The sequence below is a fragment of the Scylla paramamosain genome, chromosome 22 (genome assembly GCF_035594125.1).
Source record: "Scylla paramamosain isolate STU-SP2022 chromosome 22, ASM3559412v1, whole genome shotgun sequence".
Classification (NCBI taxonomy): Eukaryota; Metazoa; Arthropoda; class Malacostraca; order Decapoda; family Portunidae; genus Scylla; species Scylla paramamosain.
Window position 1 is genome coordinate 14,864,930 of NC_087172.1, and position 15,000 is coordinate 14,879,929.

The 15,000-nt window shown below is 40.2% G+C and overlaps 1 protein-coding gene across 3 annotated transcripts in view; it reads right to left on the reverse strand.

Moving 5' to 3' along the window:
- The window catches only part of LOC135111657 (cyclin-dependent kinase-like 4), a 90,317-nt gene that overhangs the window by 62,179 nt on the left and 13,138 nt on the right, over positions 1–15,000 (reverse strand). The window contains exon 1 of one of the 3 annotated variants that reach the window (XM_064025197.1): positions 5,678–6,283. The exons of the other annotated variants lie outside the window; for them this stretch is intronic. The gene's annotated coding sequence lies outside the window, so the exon portion shown is untranslated. Of the gene's footprint in view, positions 1–5,677; positions 6,284–15,000 lie in introns of those variants that run through there. 3 annotated transcript variants of the gene reach the window in all.

Sequence of the window (15,000 nt, forward strand, 5' to 3'; positions counted from 1 at the left end):
GGCGGGAGGAAGGGCGGGAGAGAGTGGAGGCCTTTCAGCACCATCTAAAAATAAGCTGAACTGACGTAAAAGAAAAAACTGCAAAGTGCGCCTAACGAAAGCACAACCTACACTTTGTTAATTGCCTGACTAACTACATGGAAATTAATTAAAGAGATCAATAAGTAACCATTGACTAATTAACTGATTGACTGATTGACTGACTGACTGACTGACTGACTGACTGACTGACTGACTAACTTCCCTATTAAATATTTAAATAACTAAATAGCAATATAGATTCGGATAAAAAGGAAAAAAGAAAGGAAAAAAATAAGGTGAACAAGTTAAATAAGTAACTAAATAGATAACTGATTCTCTAATGAACGAATGTGGGAACTTTGTATAACGAACAACTAACCAACCAGCTAAGTAGAAAGAAAAGAACGAAAGAAAAAACGAAAGAAAAATGAATGAAAAATGGAAAAAAATAAATCAATAATAAACAAATAAATAGATAAGTAAACAATTTAATCAATAAAAATCACGAACAAAAACAAAAAACAAATCTCTCTCTCTCTCTCTCTCTCTCTCTCTCTCTCTCTCTCTCTCTCTCTCTCTCTCTCTCTCTCTCTCTCTCTCTCTCTCTCTCTCTCTCTCTCTCTCTCTCTCTCTCTCTCTCATCTATCTATCAACCTACTTATTTATCTGTCCATCCATTTATTTAGTCAGCCAGCCAGCTATCTGACTGTCTATCTGTCTATCTATCTATCAATCTACCTATTTATTTATCTATCTATCTATCTATTAATCTATCTACCTATCTATTTATTTATCGATTTATCTATTTATGTATGTACTCGTATGTATGTATGTATGTATGTATGTATGTATGTATGTATGTATGTATGTATGTATGTATGTATGTATGTATGTAGTTATCTGTCTAGCGGTCCTCCTACTTCCAAGTCACAAAAACGACCACAAGCCACAAACAAGCCTTGAATAGACTAGTAAGTGGACAACACACACACACACACACACACACACACACACACACACACACACACACACACACACACACACACACACACACACACGCACGCTTAAGCAGACCAGGCATTCCTCCATTATTCAGACCAATGCTACCTGACACACCCGCTCTCTCTCTCTCTCTCTCTCTCTCTCTCTCTCTCTCTCTCTCTCTCTCTCTCTGGAGGTTCAAGGATATTGAGAAAGTTGGGTTTTTTTGTTTAAGAATTATGGAGAAAGGAAGAATGATAAACGAGAGATGAGAAACTGGAGGACGGAGGAGTAATGGGTAAGGAGAAAATGAGGAGATAGGAAGTGAGTAAATAAAACAGGAGTGAGATAAGAAAGGGAAAAGAGGTAAAAAAAAGAGAGAAAGTGTAAGAAATATGGAAAGAATAGTTTGTCTTTCCTAATCTCTCTCTCTCTCTCTCTCTCTCTCTCTCTCTCTCTCTCTCTCTCTCTCTCTCTCTCTCTCTCTCTCTCTCTCTCTCTCTCTCTCTCTCTCTCTCCTTTTCCCTTTACTTAAAAATACATATCCTTTCCTCTTTTTCTTTAGTTTCTTTTCCAATTGGTAGTTTTATTGGCGACCTTTGGCTGCTAAGTATTTTCTCCCTTCTCTTTCTCTCCAAAGGTAAAAAAAAAAGCGATATTCTTTTCACTTTTTTCATGTTCATTTTTCCTAAATAATAGCTCTGTAGTACACCTTTTTCGTACCGTTTCTAAATAGATCGCTTTTATTTATGTGTTTAGGAAAGTGTACGTTCTAATACAAGGTTACACGTTTTCTATTTCTTCATGGCAGTCAATGCATATTAGATACGATAATTAACTTTTTTTTCCCTTCCATTCACAACGAGTCTGCAAATAAGAACTAGTATTTTCAACACGACAGGTTCCATAGTGAATGGAATGAATTGTTTAAGAAGCTCCCCTTGGTAATTTCTTCCTTAATTCTTTCTCCACCCTAACCTGACCTGAAAATGGCCCCTCGTTTAGTCATCCCGTTAAGAATACGCTCGGTAGTTTTCTACAGAACCTGCCCTGCTGCCCGCCCTGCACCAGCCCTATCCTGAAGACTGTGAACCCATTGCGGAACAGTTAATTTTCACCCACCGCTCATCACAACAAAACAATTTCCGTAACGAATGTGGAGGGAAAGAGAAAAAAAAGAATCCAACTACAAGAATAACAGTAAAAGTAAACATCGCTATGGAGCTGTGGCATTGAAAAAGTGAGGACTCCACCTATATCTCCATCCACATCTTCGGGGGATAAAATGTAAATCTGAATACCTTAGTACGCCACCCCCTTAAATCTATTTCCCCCTCCTATGAACTAACCTGAAAATGCCCCTTCGTTTAGTAATCCGTTGAAAACACGTTCGATAATTCTCTACACAACGTTCTTCTGGAAATATCTTGTAAACCTAAATATCATGAACCTTAGCACTTCCTCCCTTAAATTCACTTCTTCCTGACCTTGTTTAGTCCATCCCGTTGAAAACACGCTCTATAATTTTCTATTTTTTTTTTCTCTTTCTCTTAGGGAATGGAAATATGTATCTTTAATATACCGGACCTTATTTTCTCTCTTAAATCTACTTCTTCCTGACCTGAATCTAAACTGTCCATCAATTAGTCATCCCGTTAAAAACACGCTCGACAGTCTTCTGCACAGCGCTGTTCTGGGAATGCATTAACAAACACCACAAGCCTTAGTACCTTCTCCCCTTAAAACCTATTTCTTCTTCCTGACAACTGATAATTCCCTCTTGTTTAGTCATCCCGTTGGAAACACGCTTGATTTGCACCAATTGCCCCTCTTTCGTCTTATTATCAAGGTAAGTACAGGTAAGTGCCCTATTGACTATTGTACCGGGGCTCCCTTACACCTGTCCACCTCCTCCCTCTCACCTGTACCCTCCCCCTCCGCCTCCCACTGGTTTTTTCCGAAGGTATGATGGCAAGTGCGCGGAGTTTATGCAAGTGATGACGTAAGTTGTGACGTCATGGGTTTTCTCGGCTTCCTATTGGTCAAGAGGTAGCCAATAGGAGATGAAGTTTGTGGGTTTGAGTTCTTGTTTTTGTTATTTTTTGTCGTTGTTGTTGTTGTTGTGGTGGTGGTGGTGGTGGTAGTGGTGATGGTGGATATGATAATGCTAGGAAAGGAAGATATGGAAGAGGAAATAAGAGAGAGAGGAAGAAAGAAATGAAGAAGAAATGGAAGGAAGAATGGCTAGGGAGAGAGGAAAAAAGACATTTAGACAAGAAGAAAAAGTTAAGGAATGGAAGTTGAGGAATGAGCAAAAGAGAAAAGGGTGGAAGGAAGTAAGGGGAGGAAAACAGAGAATAAGAGAGAGAGCAAAAGAGAAAAGAAAGAAGGGAAGTGAAGGAAGGGAGAAAGAAAGCAAGGTAAAGAGGTAAATGAGAGAGAAGGAAGTAAAGGAAGGGGAGACAAGAGGGGAGGGAATGAAGGAATGGAGGAGGAAGGATACGGAGTCAGGAGGGAGGGAGGGAGAGAGGGAGGGAGGGAGTGAAGGAGTGGAGGGAGAAAAGGACAATGAGGCAGGAGGGAGGGAGTGAAAATAGGAGAGAAGAGAGTAAGAGAAGGGAGACAGAAGGAAGGGGGGAGTACAAGAAGGAAAGACGGAAAGGGAGGGAGGGAGGGAGGGAGGGAGGGAGAGAGGGAGGGCAGGCAAGGACAGGGAGGCAAGGACGAGAGCAATGGCGCTGGTTGGTTAGTGTGACTGCCAAAGGGAGCGATTAAAGATCTAGATGATGCATGGACACGCCCCTCCCTCACCACCACCACCACCACCACCACCATCACAACAACACTACCATTACCACCAACGCCAACAACAACACTGCAATCACCACCAACACCACTCACATCAACAACATTACCTCTATTACTGCCACCCACTCACCACCACCACCACCACCGTCACCACTGCCCGAAATCGCCAAGTGTCAGTATCAACACCACCACCACCACCACCACCACCACCAGTTACTTCTCAAGGCCAATCCACCAGACTTTGCTCACCACCACCACCACCACCACCAGGTAACACGCAGTACCCGGTGATTGCCAGGTTAATACAGGTAATGAGGGTACTGGTGATGGCCATACACGCACAACCACCACCACCACCATTACCACCACCACCATTACCATCTACACCTCCACAACGGCTGCCATCACCATAACTACAACCACAACTGTAACTACTGTCAACACCACCACCAACACCACCACTGATACTACCACGCCCTCTGAGATTAATGACATTTTTTTCTATACACGCATACATACATACATACATACATACATACATACATACATACACACATGCATACATACATACATACATACATACATACACAGGAGGTAAAGAAGCAAAACACATCCACATTTTATACACAAAACTTTATAAGACAAAACATGATTAATTATTAAAAAAAAAGGAAAATTAATAATACATACAAAAATAACAAACCACAACAACAAAACACAACAAATAAACAAAAACAAAAAAAACAAAACAGAAATACAAGAAAATAAAAGTTTGAAGAAAAACAAGAAAACTTTGAACTTACTAGAAATTAATATGCTTGAACTTATAAACTCTCTCTCTCTCTCTCTCTCTCTCTCTCTCTCTCTCTCTCTCTCTCTCTCTCTCTCTCTCTCTCTCTCTCTCTCTCTCTCTCTCTCTCTCTCCTCTCTCTCTCTCTCTCTCTCTCTCTCTCTCTCTTAATTATTCACCCCAATAAAATATGTGTTTGCATTCACGAAGAAACTTTGGTTGCAGTGTTATAAGTTTTTAGAAGGTCAAAGGTCAGGGAAGAAAGAAAGAATGAATGAAAGAAAGAAAGAAAGAAAAAGAAAGAAAGGAGGGAGAGAGAGGGATGAAAGAAGAAAAAGAAAGAAAGAAGATAGGAATGAGGGAAGTAGGGAGGGGAGGGAAGGAAAAGAGATAAAAACGAATGGAAAGAGAAAAAAAAAGCACGAAAGGACATAAATAAGGAAGGATGTAGGGAAGAAGAATGGAAGGGAGAAAGAAGAATAGAAGAAAAACGGGAAGTAAAGAGTAATGAAGAAGGTAGGAAAGGAGGGAAGGGAGGGGATGGAAAAGATTAAGAGAGGGAAGGAGGGGAAGGAGGAGCAAAACATACGTAGTGATGATAAAAAGAGAGGGAAGAAACGGGGCAAGAATGTGAATGTATGAGGGAGGGAAGGAGAAAGATAGGGAGAGATGGAGGAGGGCAAGAAATGGAAGGTGTGAGGGATTGATGAAGGGAGGAAGGGGGGGCAGGGGGACGAAATATAGATTGTCGTCCCTGGTAGGTAGAGGCGGTGTTGGTACCAATGGCCTAGATTATAAGGAGGAGGGGGAGGAGGAGGAGGAAGAGGAGGAGGAGGAGGAGGGAGAGGAGGAGGAGGAGGGAGAGTAGTATGTTTTGCTGTGACTTTTTTTCCTTCACTACAAGCACCTTAAGGAACTGTCATGGATCAGATAAAAACAATAAACTTACATACACACGTGCACACACACGCAAGGACACTCGTTCACACACACACACACACACACACACACGCACGCACACACACACACACACACACACACACACACACACACACACACACACACACACACACTCACCACAGTCAGCAATAAGTCAGTGGTGTGTGGCGGGGGACGCGTGGATGAGACACTTCTGTCAATCCTCGTCGAGGGGAGTGGTGGTGCCCTCCGTCAGGTGGGTTCTGGCACTCCATGTGCCTTACTGCTGCTGTGTTCCGCCCCGCTACATGGCGCCAGGCACAGAGCAGCACGCAGCACGCACCGCACGCCCCGGTACGCAGAACACCGCTAAGGTACGGCAGAGGCGAGGGTTTGGTGAGGGCTCAGAGGAGCAGCATGGCACGGCAGGACTCGCGGCTCGGACACACGGCCAACGCGCGCCCCACACCTGGCAGAGTATAAAGCCTGGCGGGGCACCGCGCGGCCCTCCTCTCCCGGGGCAGGTGTCACCGGTTGCCACTTCACATAATGATGCACGCGCTCCTCTGTCACATGCCGTGGGACATTCTGGTGCCCACCACCACGCGGCAAGGACAACCTCGGTCCGTTGAGGCTCCCACGCTGCGGTCACCACAGGGTGCGTCCCCCGAGGGTGGACAAAAATGGTGTAGAATTATAAGAAGTAACACTTGTGGCGCCAAGTACTGTTGTTTTCCGGTAGTCAAGGCAACGTGGCAATCAATCGGTGACACCCGCCCGCCCACCGGCCACCGCCGCGACACGCACTTAATATAGCTGCTCCACCTCCACGCGGCCACAGGTTCAATAGTGCCAGCGTAGCACAACCACGCGTGGCTCCAGGCCGCCCACTACAGCGTGACGCCAAGCGGGACTCAACTCAGCCCCTCTGAGCCTCTCTGACCCGCGAAAAGATGCAATGCTTGTCAAAATAGTCCCAGCAGCCCTCAATACCTGCACGTGGTGCTTGTCACTGCCTGATGCCTTTCAGAGCATTCACTTACACTTGGCACACTTGCTACATTTTCCAGGGCAGTGGAAGAGACGACTCAATGCTGTGCTCTCAGATGGTGGACTGTATGTTGACCTGTGGCAGTGGTGTGGGCGGGTTGTACTTGAATTCAGTATGATTGTGCCGCGTGTTGCTCGCAGTGGGCGCAGACCAACACGGGTGGTGGGAGGCCAGGTGGCGCCCGCCTGGGGTGAGGCAATGCTATCAAGAGGGCTTGGATGGCACAGTGGCGTGGCAAGCAACACTCTAGCAGCAGATGAGAGGGTGGGATCACCAGGAAGTGTCCGCGCTGTGCCACACTGTCCCTTGTCCCTCCTTTCCTGCCGCCCCTCCCCCACACACTCGCCAGGCTCACATAGATTTGTTAAGATTTAGAATCTGTCACTTACTGTCACTGCTAAACACTCACACTGTCTGTGGCCAAGCAAACCTCCTGGATTGCTTGTTTGGGGAATGAAAGGCGACCGACAGCTTAACAATGAGCTGTATCTAATGCGGTAAAAAGTAATAAATGTCGAGAACCTTTGAGTTTCTTCTTTCCAACAGAATGGACCCATGACGAACAGTCACACACAATACATCAGTCACAACCTGTACACTGCTGGGCAACCTTCTCCAAGTAAATTAAGTAACATCAACGCTTCTAGAGTAGTATCCCTGAAAGTGCATAGCTTTTCTCAACCCCCTCAAAGAAAACGAGGCTCATCAAGCATAATTCAGCCGTAACTTTAACATTCCAGCATAGCCACTGTTCATTCAACCTTATGCTTTTATGGACTGCAATCCAACTCCATACAAAACTACGAAAGAACACTTAAAGAAAACATGAGTGACCAGTAGCAGTAACCTTTAAATTTTCATAAATCTAGCACTGTAGCACGAAACTCTTACAAAGATACACTTACCAATAATTTGCACAAAAGAAACACTACACATCTATATTTACAAACACACAACAGGCACACCATGACATTTCATAGTGCTTAATTTGGTGCTGGCAGACACCTTAGGCCAGCCACCATCCAAAGACCATATTCTAAAACGTTTCGCAGTCTTATCTCAGCCATCTCTAACTTCCTCCAGCTGTCTGTTTGTCTGCCTTATGAAGTTACGAAACTTAACTAACTTTTACTGCAGATATCGTTTAAAATAAGAGAAATCACATGACCAATAGCATAAAGAAGGACACGCCGGCCAGCTGGAGGGGATCAGGAGAATTGGATGAGCTGGAGTTACCGGGAATGGAGTCTGTCTGGGAGGAGATGTGAAGGTCAGAAGGGAGGACCATGACGAACGTGGAAAAAAGAAAACGAAGCTCAGCAACCTTTAAGAAAATAAATAGATAAATAGGAGGTTGAATTGAAGAGGAAGGGGATAAACTTAACAAAAATTATATGGAATTAACAGAAAATGAAGAAGCTATATAATATAAAATACACTAAAGTGGAATTGAGTAAGGTTAAATAATAGAATGAATCAGCAAAAAATTTAAAGAAAATGAAAAAGAGATCAATAAGGAGTTAACCGAATCACACGCAAAAGTAAAAAAAAAGAATAATAATAATGATAGTAAGTAAATAAATAAATGAATAAATAAATAAATAAAACAACGACAAAATAGAAAAATAAAAATTAATTAGGTCTTCTGGTAATTTTAAAACAATAACTTCGTGGAATATCGGAAATGCATTTTAACAGAAAATAACAACAATAATAATAAATTACAAATAGCTGAGTCTAGCATTAAAAGAAAACGAAAGAATAAACACAGAATATGGAAGAATAAAGACCTGAAACGGAAGAATAAAGAATAAAGGAAGAAACGAAGTAGAAAACGAAGAAAAAGAAAAATCTACGAAATCTGAAAAAAAAAAAACAGAATTTCGCAGCATAAAGAAAAAAAAAATTAAAGAAACACGATCGAGAAATTAAAACCCACGAAAATCACGGACGGAAATTACAAGAACATGCAAAGTGAAACATAGGAACCAGAGAGAGAGAGGAGAGAGAGAGAGAGAGAGAGAGAGAGAGAGAGAGAGAGAGAGAGAGAGAGAGAGTATTGATCGAAATTACCTTAATAATCGTGTGAGGAAACCATAAAGAGACAAAAATGATACAACGTCAAAACAAAACAATAAAAAAAAAAATAATGACAAATAAACAGAATGCACCCAATAAATTAAATAAATAAATAAATGAATAAATAAATAAGGCAGTAGCAGAATGAAATAAGGCATTCTAGGGGCATGGCGTGAATAAATAAATAATGATGGTGATAAAGAAGACAGTGACGGAATGAAAGATGTAAAGGAAGGAATACTTAAAGGAACGAGTTAATAATTAAAGGATTAGAAAACGAAAGTAAAATAAAGGTCGTGTCTTAATAATAATAATAATAATAATAATAATAATAATAATAATAATAATAATAATAATAATAATAATAATAATATTTAAAGAGAAGAAACGAAGATAGATGGATGGGAAGATGGAAAAGGAAAAAGGAAGAAAGAAAGATTAAGAGAGAAAGAAAGGAAAAGTGAAGAAAAAAATGAAGAAAACGAGAGAAAGAATAAAAAAAATAAATAAATAAGACAGAAAAGAGAAAGGAAAGAAAAAGAAAAATATTTTAAAGATAAACATTAAATGAAACTGGAAAGATACAAATGAATGATAAACGAGCGCTCATAAAAACAGTAATAAGAGAGAAGAAAAGAACGAAAGGGAGAATAACAAGAGAGAAGAAATAAAGAAGCAAAGAAAGGTAGAAATATAATATAAAAGAGAGAAATAAGAAGGGGGGGGAGAGAGAGAGAGAGAGAGAGAGAGAGAGAGAGAAGAGAGAGAGAGAGAGGAGAGAGAGAGAGAGAAGAGAGAGAGAGAGAGAGAGAGAGAGGAGAAAAGAAGGAAAGAAAGGGAGAGACAGAAGAAAAGGAGGGAAAGGAGGAAAGAAAACTAAAAAAATAAATGAAAGTAGGAAAAAAATAAGACAGGATACAAGAAAGAAAAGAAGGAAAGAAAGAGACAGCAAAAAAAAAGAAAAACAGGAGGAAAGAAGACAGAAAAATAAATAAAAGAGGAAAGAAAGGGATTAAGACAGGAGAAAAGAAACAGAAGTAGGAAAAAATGGGAGTAAGAAAGGAGAGGAGAAAGAAAAGAAGGAAAGAAGGAAAGAGACAGGAAAAAAAAAGAAGAAGGAAGGAAAATAATACTTCGTGCAGGATCGGAGCCATTATTACCTTCATTATTAGCTTTGCCTCTGTGATCTGACCTGCATTATTATTATTATTATTATTATTATTATTATTACTATTATTATTATTATTATTATTATTATTATTATTATCACCATCGTCAACGTCATTATTGTTGTTATTGTTACTGTCAGTGTTATGTTACCAGTAGTAGATAGTAGTAGTAGTAGTAGTAGTAGTAGTAGTAGTAGTAGTAGTAGTAGTAGTAGTAGTAGTAGTAGTAGTAGTAGGACAAAAACAAAACAAAACAAAAACAAAACAGAAAAATAACAAGAAAAAACAAAGAAAAACAAAGCAACAATAATAAAAGCAAAAAACAAACAAAAAACAAACAAACAAACAAACAACAACAACAACAACAACAACAACAACAACAACAACAACAACAACAAAAACAACCCGTGTCCCAATTACAGCAGCAGCAGCAGTAATAGAATGTGTCCCAATTACCTGGTGTTGGTGGAGAACACTCACTCAACACGCTGCCTACACAAGGACAGGGGAGTGGATTACATAGATGAATGAGTTACACCCACAATTACCAACATAAATCTATCACTTCCTTCCTCCCTTGTCTGTGTTACCGCTTCTCTTCCCTCCTTTCTTTTCTTCCCCTCTTTCTTTTCTCCTTATTCGTATTTTTTTTTCTTTCTTTCTTTCAGCTTCTTTTTATTCGTGTTTTCTTCCTCTGCACTATTTTTTATTAATTTTTTTCTTCCTTTTTTACGTATATTTTTATCAATTTTTCTTCTCTTCTACTGTTGTTGTTGTTGTTGTTGTTGTTGTTGTTGTTGTTGTTGTTGTTGTTATTGTCCTCGTTTTTTTTTCCTTCTTCCTTCTTCCCCAGTCTTCCTTCTTTCTTCTTTTCCTACCCATTCTCGTTCTCTCTCTTTTCCTTTACTATCTCACTGCTTCGCCTTGTCCTCGTCGTCGCTCTACACACACACACACACACACACACACACACACACACACACACACACACACACACACACACACACACAAGGGCGCCCTCGGTTGCATGCACAGGACACACACAAAGTCACGAAACAAGTATTATACAGGTTTTATTTTCTCTCCCCCCCTTTCCTTCCCTTCCTCACCCACACCCTTCTCCATCCCCCCTTCCCATCTACATCCCCCCCCACCCTCTTTCTCCTCCCTTTCCTTCATTTTTCCCCTTTTCCTTCGCCTCAAGTCGCACCTTAATTCCTTTCCCTCCTGTTCTGTTTCTTTTCCTCCTTTTCCTCTTTTTTTTTCTTCTCCATCAATATTTTTTCTTCCTCCTCTTCCTTCGTTTTTTCCCATTTTCCTCCTCGGTCTACATCTTTATCTTCTGTTTCTTATCCACTCTTCCTTTCCCTCATTAGCTAGATTTCTTTCCCCTCCTTCTCTCTCTCTCCTCTTTTCTTCCCTCCTTTCCTTCCCATCTCCAACTTTCCTTCTACTTCTCAAGCTAAATTCCTTTTCCTTCTTCTACCTTCTTCCCTCTTTCTTCCCTTCTTTCCTTTTCCTTCCAACCATTTTCCCTTCACTACCTCCTCTGTTTCTTCTCCCTTCTCACTTTCCCTCCTCCTCCTTCTCCTCCTCCTCCACAGCCACGCCCTCTTTTCCTTCCCCCCAAACCATGCAGGTAAACAAGGAGAAGGGGAGAGATACGTAGGGAGAAGAAGAGGGGAGAGAGACGTGGGGAAGAGGACAAGGAAGAGAGGAAGATGGTAATTATTTTTTTTTTTTTATTTCTTTCTTTCTTTCTTTCTCTTGATTTCTGTTTGTAGAGTGAAAGTAAGAGAAGGAGAGAGAGAAAAGTGAAAGTTTGTACATTCACAGAAAGATGGTACCATTTTTTCTTCTTTTTTCTTTCTTCTTCTCTTTCTCTTCTTGTTTTTTTTTTTTATTGCGAAAGTAAGAGAATGAATGTGCGTCTCTCTCTCTCTCTCTCTCTCTCTCTCTCTCTCTCTCTCTCTCTCTCTCTCTCTCTCTCTCTCTCTCTCTCTCTCTCTCCTCTCTCTCTCTCTCTCTCTCCTAATAACATTATCGTCTTTGTTACATAAGTGGCCAGAAGACATAAGGCCTGCACCATTTTCAATCCCATTAACATAAAAAAAAGATCAATTAAAACAAATAAATAAAAAAAAAACAAAGATACAAAAACAAACAAACAAGACCAAGAAAACTTAACTTGACTCCATTAACCCTTTCACTGCTAATGACACTAAGATATTTCATTTAAGCAAACACAGGCAACTTTAATGGGCATAAATACAACTACAAACACCTAAACACTCAAACTACTCATTACTCATTAGCGGGCAGTGCAATCCATATAAATTATTCATCTATACTTGCGCTAAACTGAACCGCGCGTATTCAAAGGGTTAATCGGAATGTTGAGGAGACATATTAACAAACTCCCAAACATTTCAACACTTCCTTCTCTTTAATTGTACCAAGCGATTTTATGACGCTGAATCACGCGTATTCAAAGGGTTAATGGGAATATTGGAGACAAATTAGCACTCCCAAAAATTTCAATATTTCCTTCGTGTCCTGCCGCATGATTAGACTGAAGGGTGACGTGGCCCCTCCTTGCACCTTTCTATTTCTCTGTTACCTGTGTCAAACGATTTTAAAACGCTGAAGAACCACGAGTATTCAAAGGGTTGAGAATGTTGAGAAAACGAACTCAACATTTCAAAACACCCTCAATATTTCAACATTTCCTTCTCTTTAACTGCGCCAAATGATTTTAAAACGCTGAAGAACCACGAGTATTCAAAGGATTAGTCAGAATGTTCAAAAGACAAACTGCAACACTTCCAAACAGTTCAACATTTCCTTCGCATTCTGGCATTACACTGAAGAAGAACCCCGAGTATTCAAAGGGTTAATATAGTATCAGAATATTGAGAAGACAACCTGACACTTGCAAACACTAACATTTCCTTCGCATTCTTGCATTACACTGAAGAAGAACCCCGAGTATTCAAAGGATTAATATAGTATCAGAATATTGAGAAGACAGCCTGACACTTGTAAACATTTCCTTCGTGTCTAAATGTATGATTAAACCAAAGCCAGACATAACCCTCTCTTGTATCCTTCAGGGAGCGACCGCGACTAGGAAGTGTGGGTAAATTCACTCCTTCAAACCTCCTGGGAGCGTCAACACCACAATAACCTTCTGACCTTTTCTTTCATTATCCCTTCCTCTTTTTCTTTTCTCTTTTTTTTTTTGTCTTTTCTAAAGGGAAGGGAACATCAAAGGTAATTACGAGTGGGTGTAATGCGATTTGATTTCCTATTTTTATCTGTGTGAGGTTGAGAAGGTGTATTGTGGTGGAGGAGGAGGAGGAGAAGGAGGAGGAGCAGAAGGAGGAGGAGGAGAAGGAGGAGAAGGAGTGGGGAGGTGGTGGAGTGGGGAATGGAGGAGTGGAGAATGAAGGTGTTCGGGGGGAGGAGTGGGGAATGGAATACGAGGAGGAGGAGGAGGAGGAGGAGGAGGAGGAGGAGGAGGAGGAGGAGGAGGAGGAGGAAGAGATTTAAAAAAGAACAGCAACAACAACAACAAACCACCACCACCAAAAACAACAACAAAAACAACAACAACAACAAACAAACAAGCAAACAAACAAACAAAAAGATGATGATGATGATGATGATATTTTCAACGTAGCTAAAACTCACACTTACGACTCTTAATGTTAAGTTTTCAGTAAAGTAAATAATAAATAAAAAAAATTAAACACAACACATTTTCTATATAATTTACAGACCATTACGAACCAAATGAATGACGAATAGAGTACTTTGTCTTTCTTCTTCTGTTTCTCTTGTTGTTGTTGTTGTTGTTGTTGTTGTTGTTGTTGTTGTTCTTCTTCTTCTTCTTCTTCTTCTTCTTCTTGTTTATTCTTGTTGTTCTAGTTTATGTTTCTATTCTTGTTCTTCTTGTCCTCCTCGTCCTCCTCCTCCTCCTCCTCCTCCTCTTCTTCTTTCCTCTTCTTCGTCTTCTTCTTTCTTTTCCATCTTTTTTCTTTTTCTTCTTCTTCCTCCTACTTATTTCTTTCTTCTTTTCCTTCTTCTTCTTTATCTTCTTCTTCTTCTGCTTCCTGCTCTTCTTCTTTTTCTTCTTCTTTTCCTTCTTCCTTATTTCTTTCTTTTTCTTTCTTCTTCTTCTTCTTCTTCTTCTTCTTCTTCCATTTCTCCTCCTCCTCCTCCTCCTCCTCCTCCTCCTCCTCCTGGGTCGTATTAGCATAGTTGTTCAAATCCAGAATAAAGTTTTCATTAAGGTGAATTACCATAGTTGTCCCTCACTTTTCTAGTTAATTTGAAGAAGAAAATGGGACAAAGTTATGGTGATGTTTGCCAGAAGTGCACAGTCTCTCTCTCTCTCTCTCTCTCTCTCTCTCTCTCTCTCTCTCTCTCTCTCTCTCTCTCTCTCTCTCTCTCTCTCTCTCTCTCTCTCTCTCTCTAGAAAGAAATAAAGAAAGAAAGAAAGAAAGAAAGAAAGAAAGAAAGAAAGAAAGAAAGAAAGAAAGAGACAAAGAAATAGAGAAAGAAAGATAGATAGATAGAGATAGATTGAGAGACAGTAAGAAAGAAAGGAAGAAAGGGATAATTTGAGGAGGAAGGAAGAACATAATAAAGAAAACAAATTAAATAAGAGAAGGAATAAATAGAAACAAAAGGGATGAGGAACAAAAACAAAACTAAAGAAAGAAAGAGAGGTAGAAAGATAAAGCAAAAAAGAAAGAAAACAAAACAAAAACAAACTAGAGAAGAAAGAAAAATACAAGCAACCAAAAAGAAAGGAAGGAAGAAAGAAAAAAAGAAAGAAGAAAGAGAAAAAAAAAGAAAAAAGACAGGAATAAAGAGGAGAAATGAAGAAGAAAGAGAATTTACGTTGAAGAATGGCAAGAAAATGAGAAAATAAGGGAAATAAAGATGAAAATGGATGGGGAGGAGAAGACAATGAAGGAAGGGAGGAGGAAGGGAACAAGATGAAGAGAAGACGTAAATAACAATAAAGAATGGAAGGGAAAAGGAAGGAAGGAAGGAAGGAAGGAAGGAAGGAAGGAAGGAAGGAAGTGATTCGTATGTGGTAAAAGAATGAAAGAAAAGAAAGAAAAGAACGAAAAAGAAAAAAATGATGAATGAATAAGTGAAGGAAGGAAGAA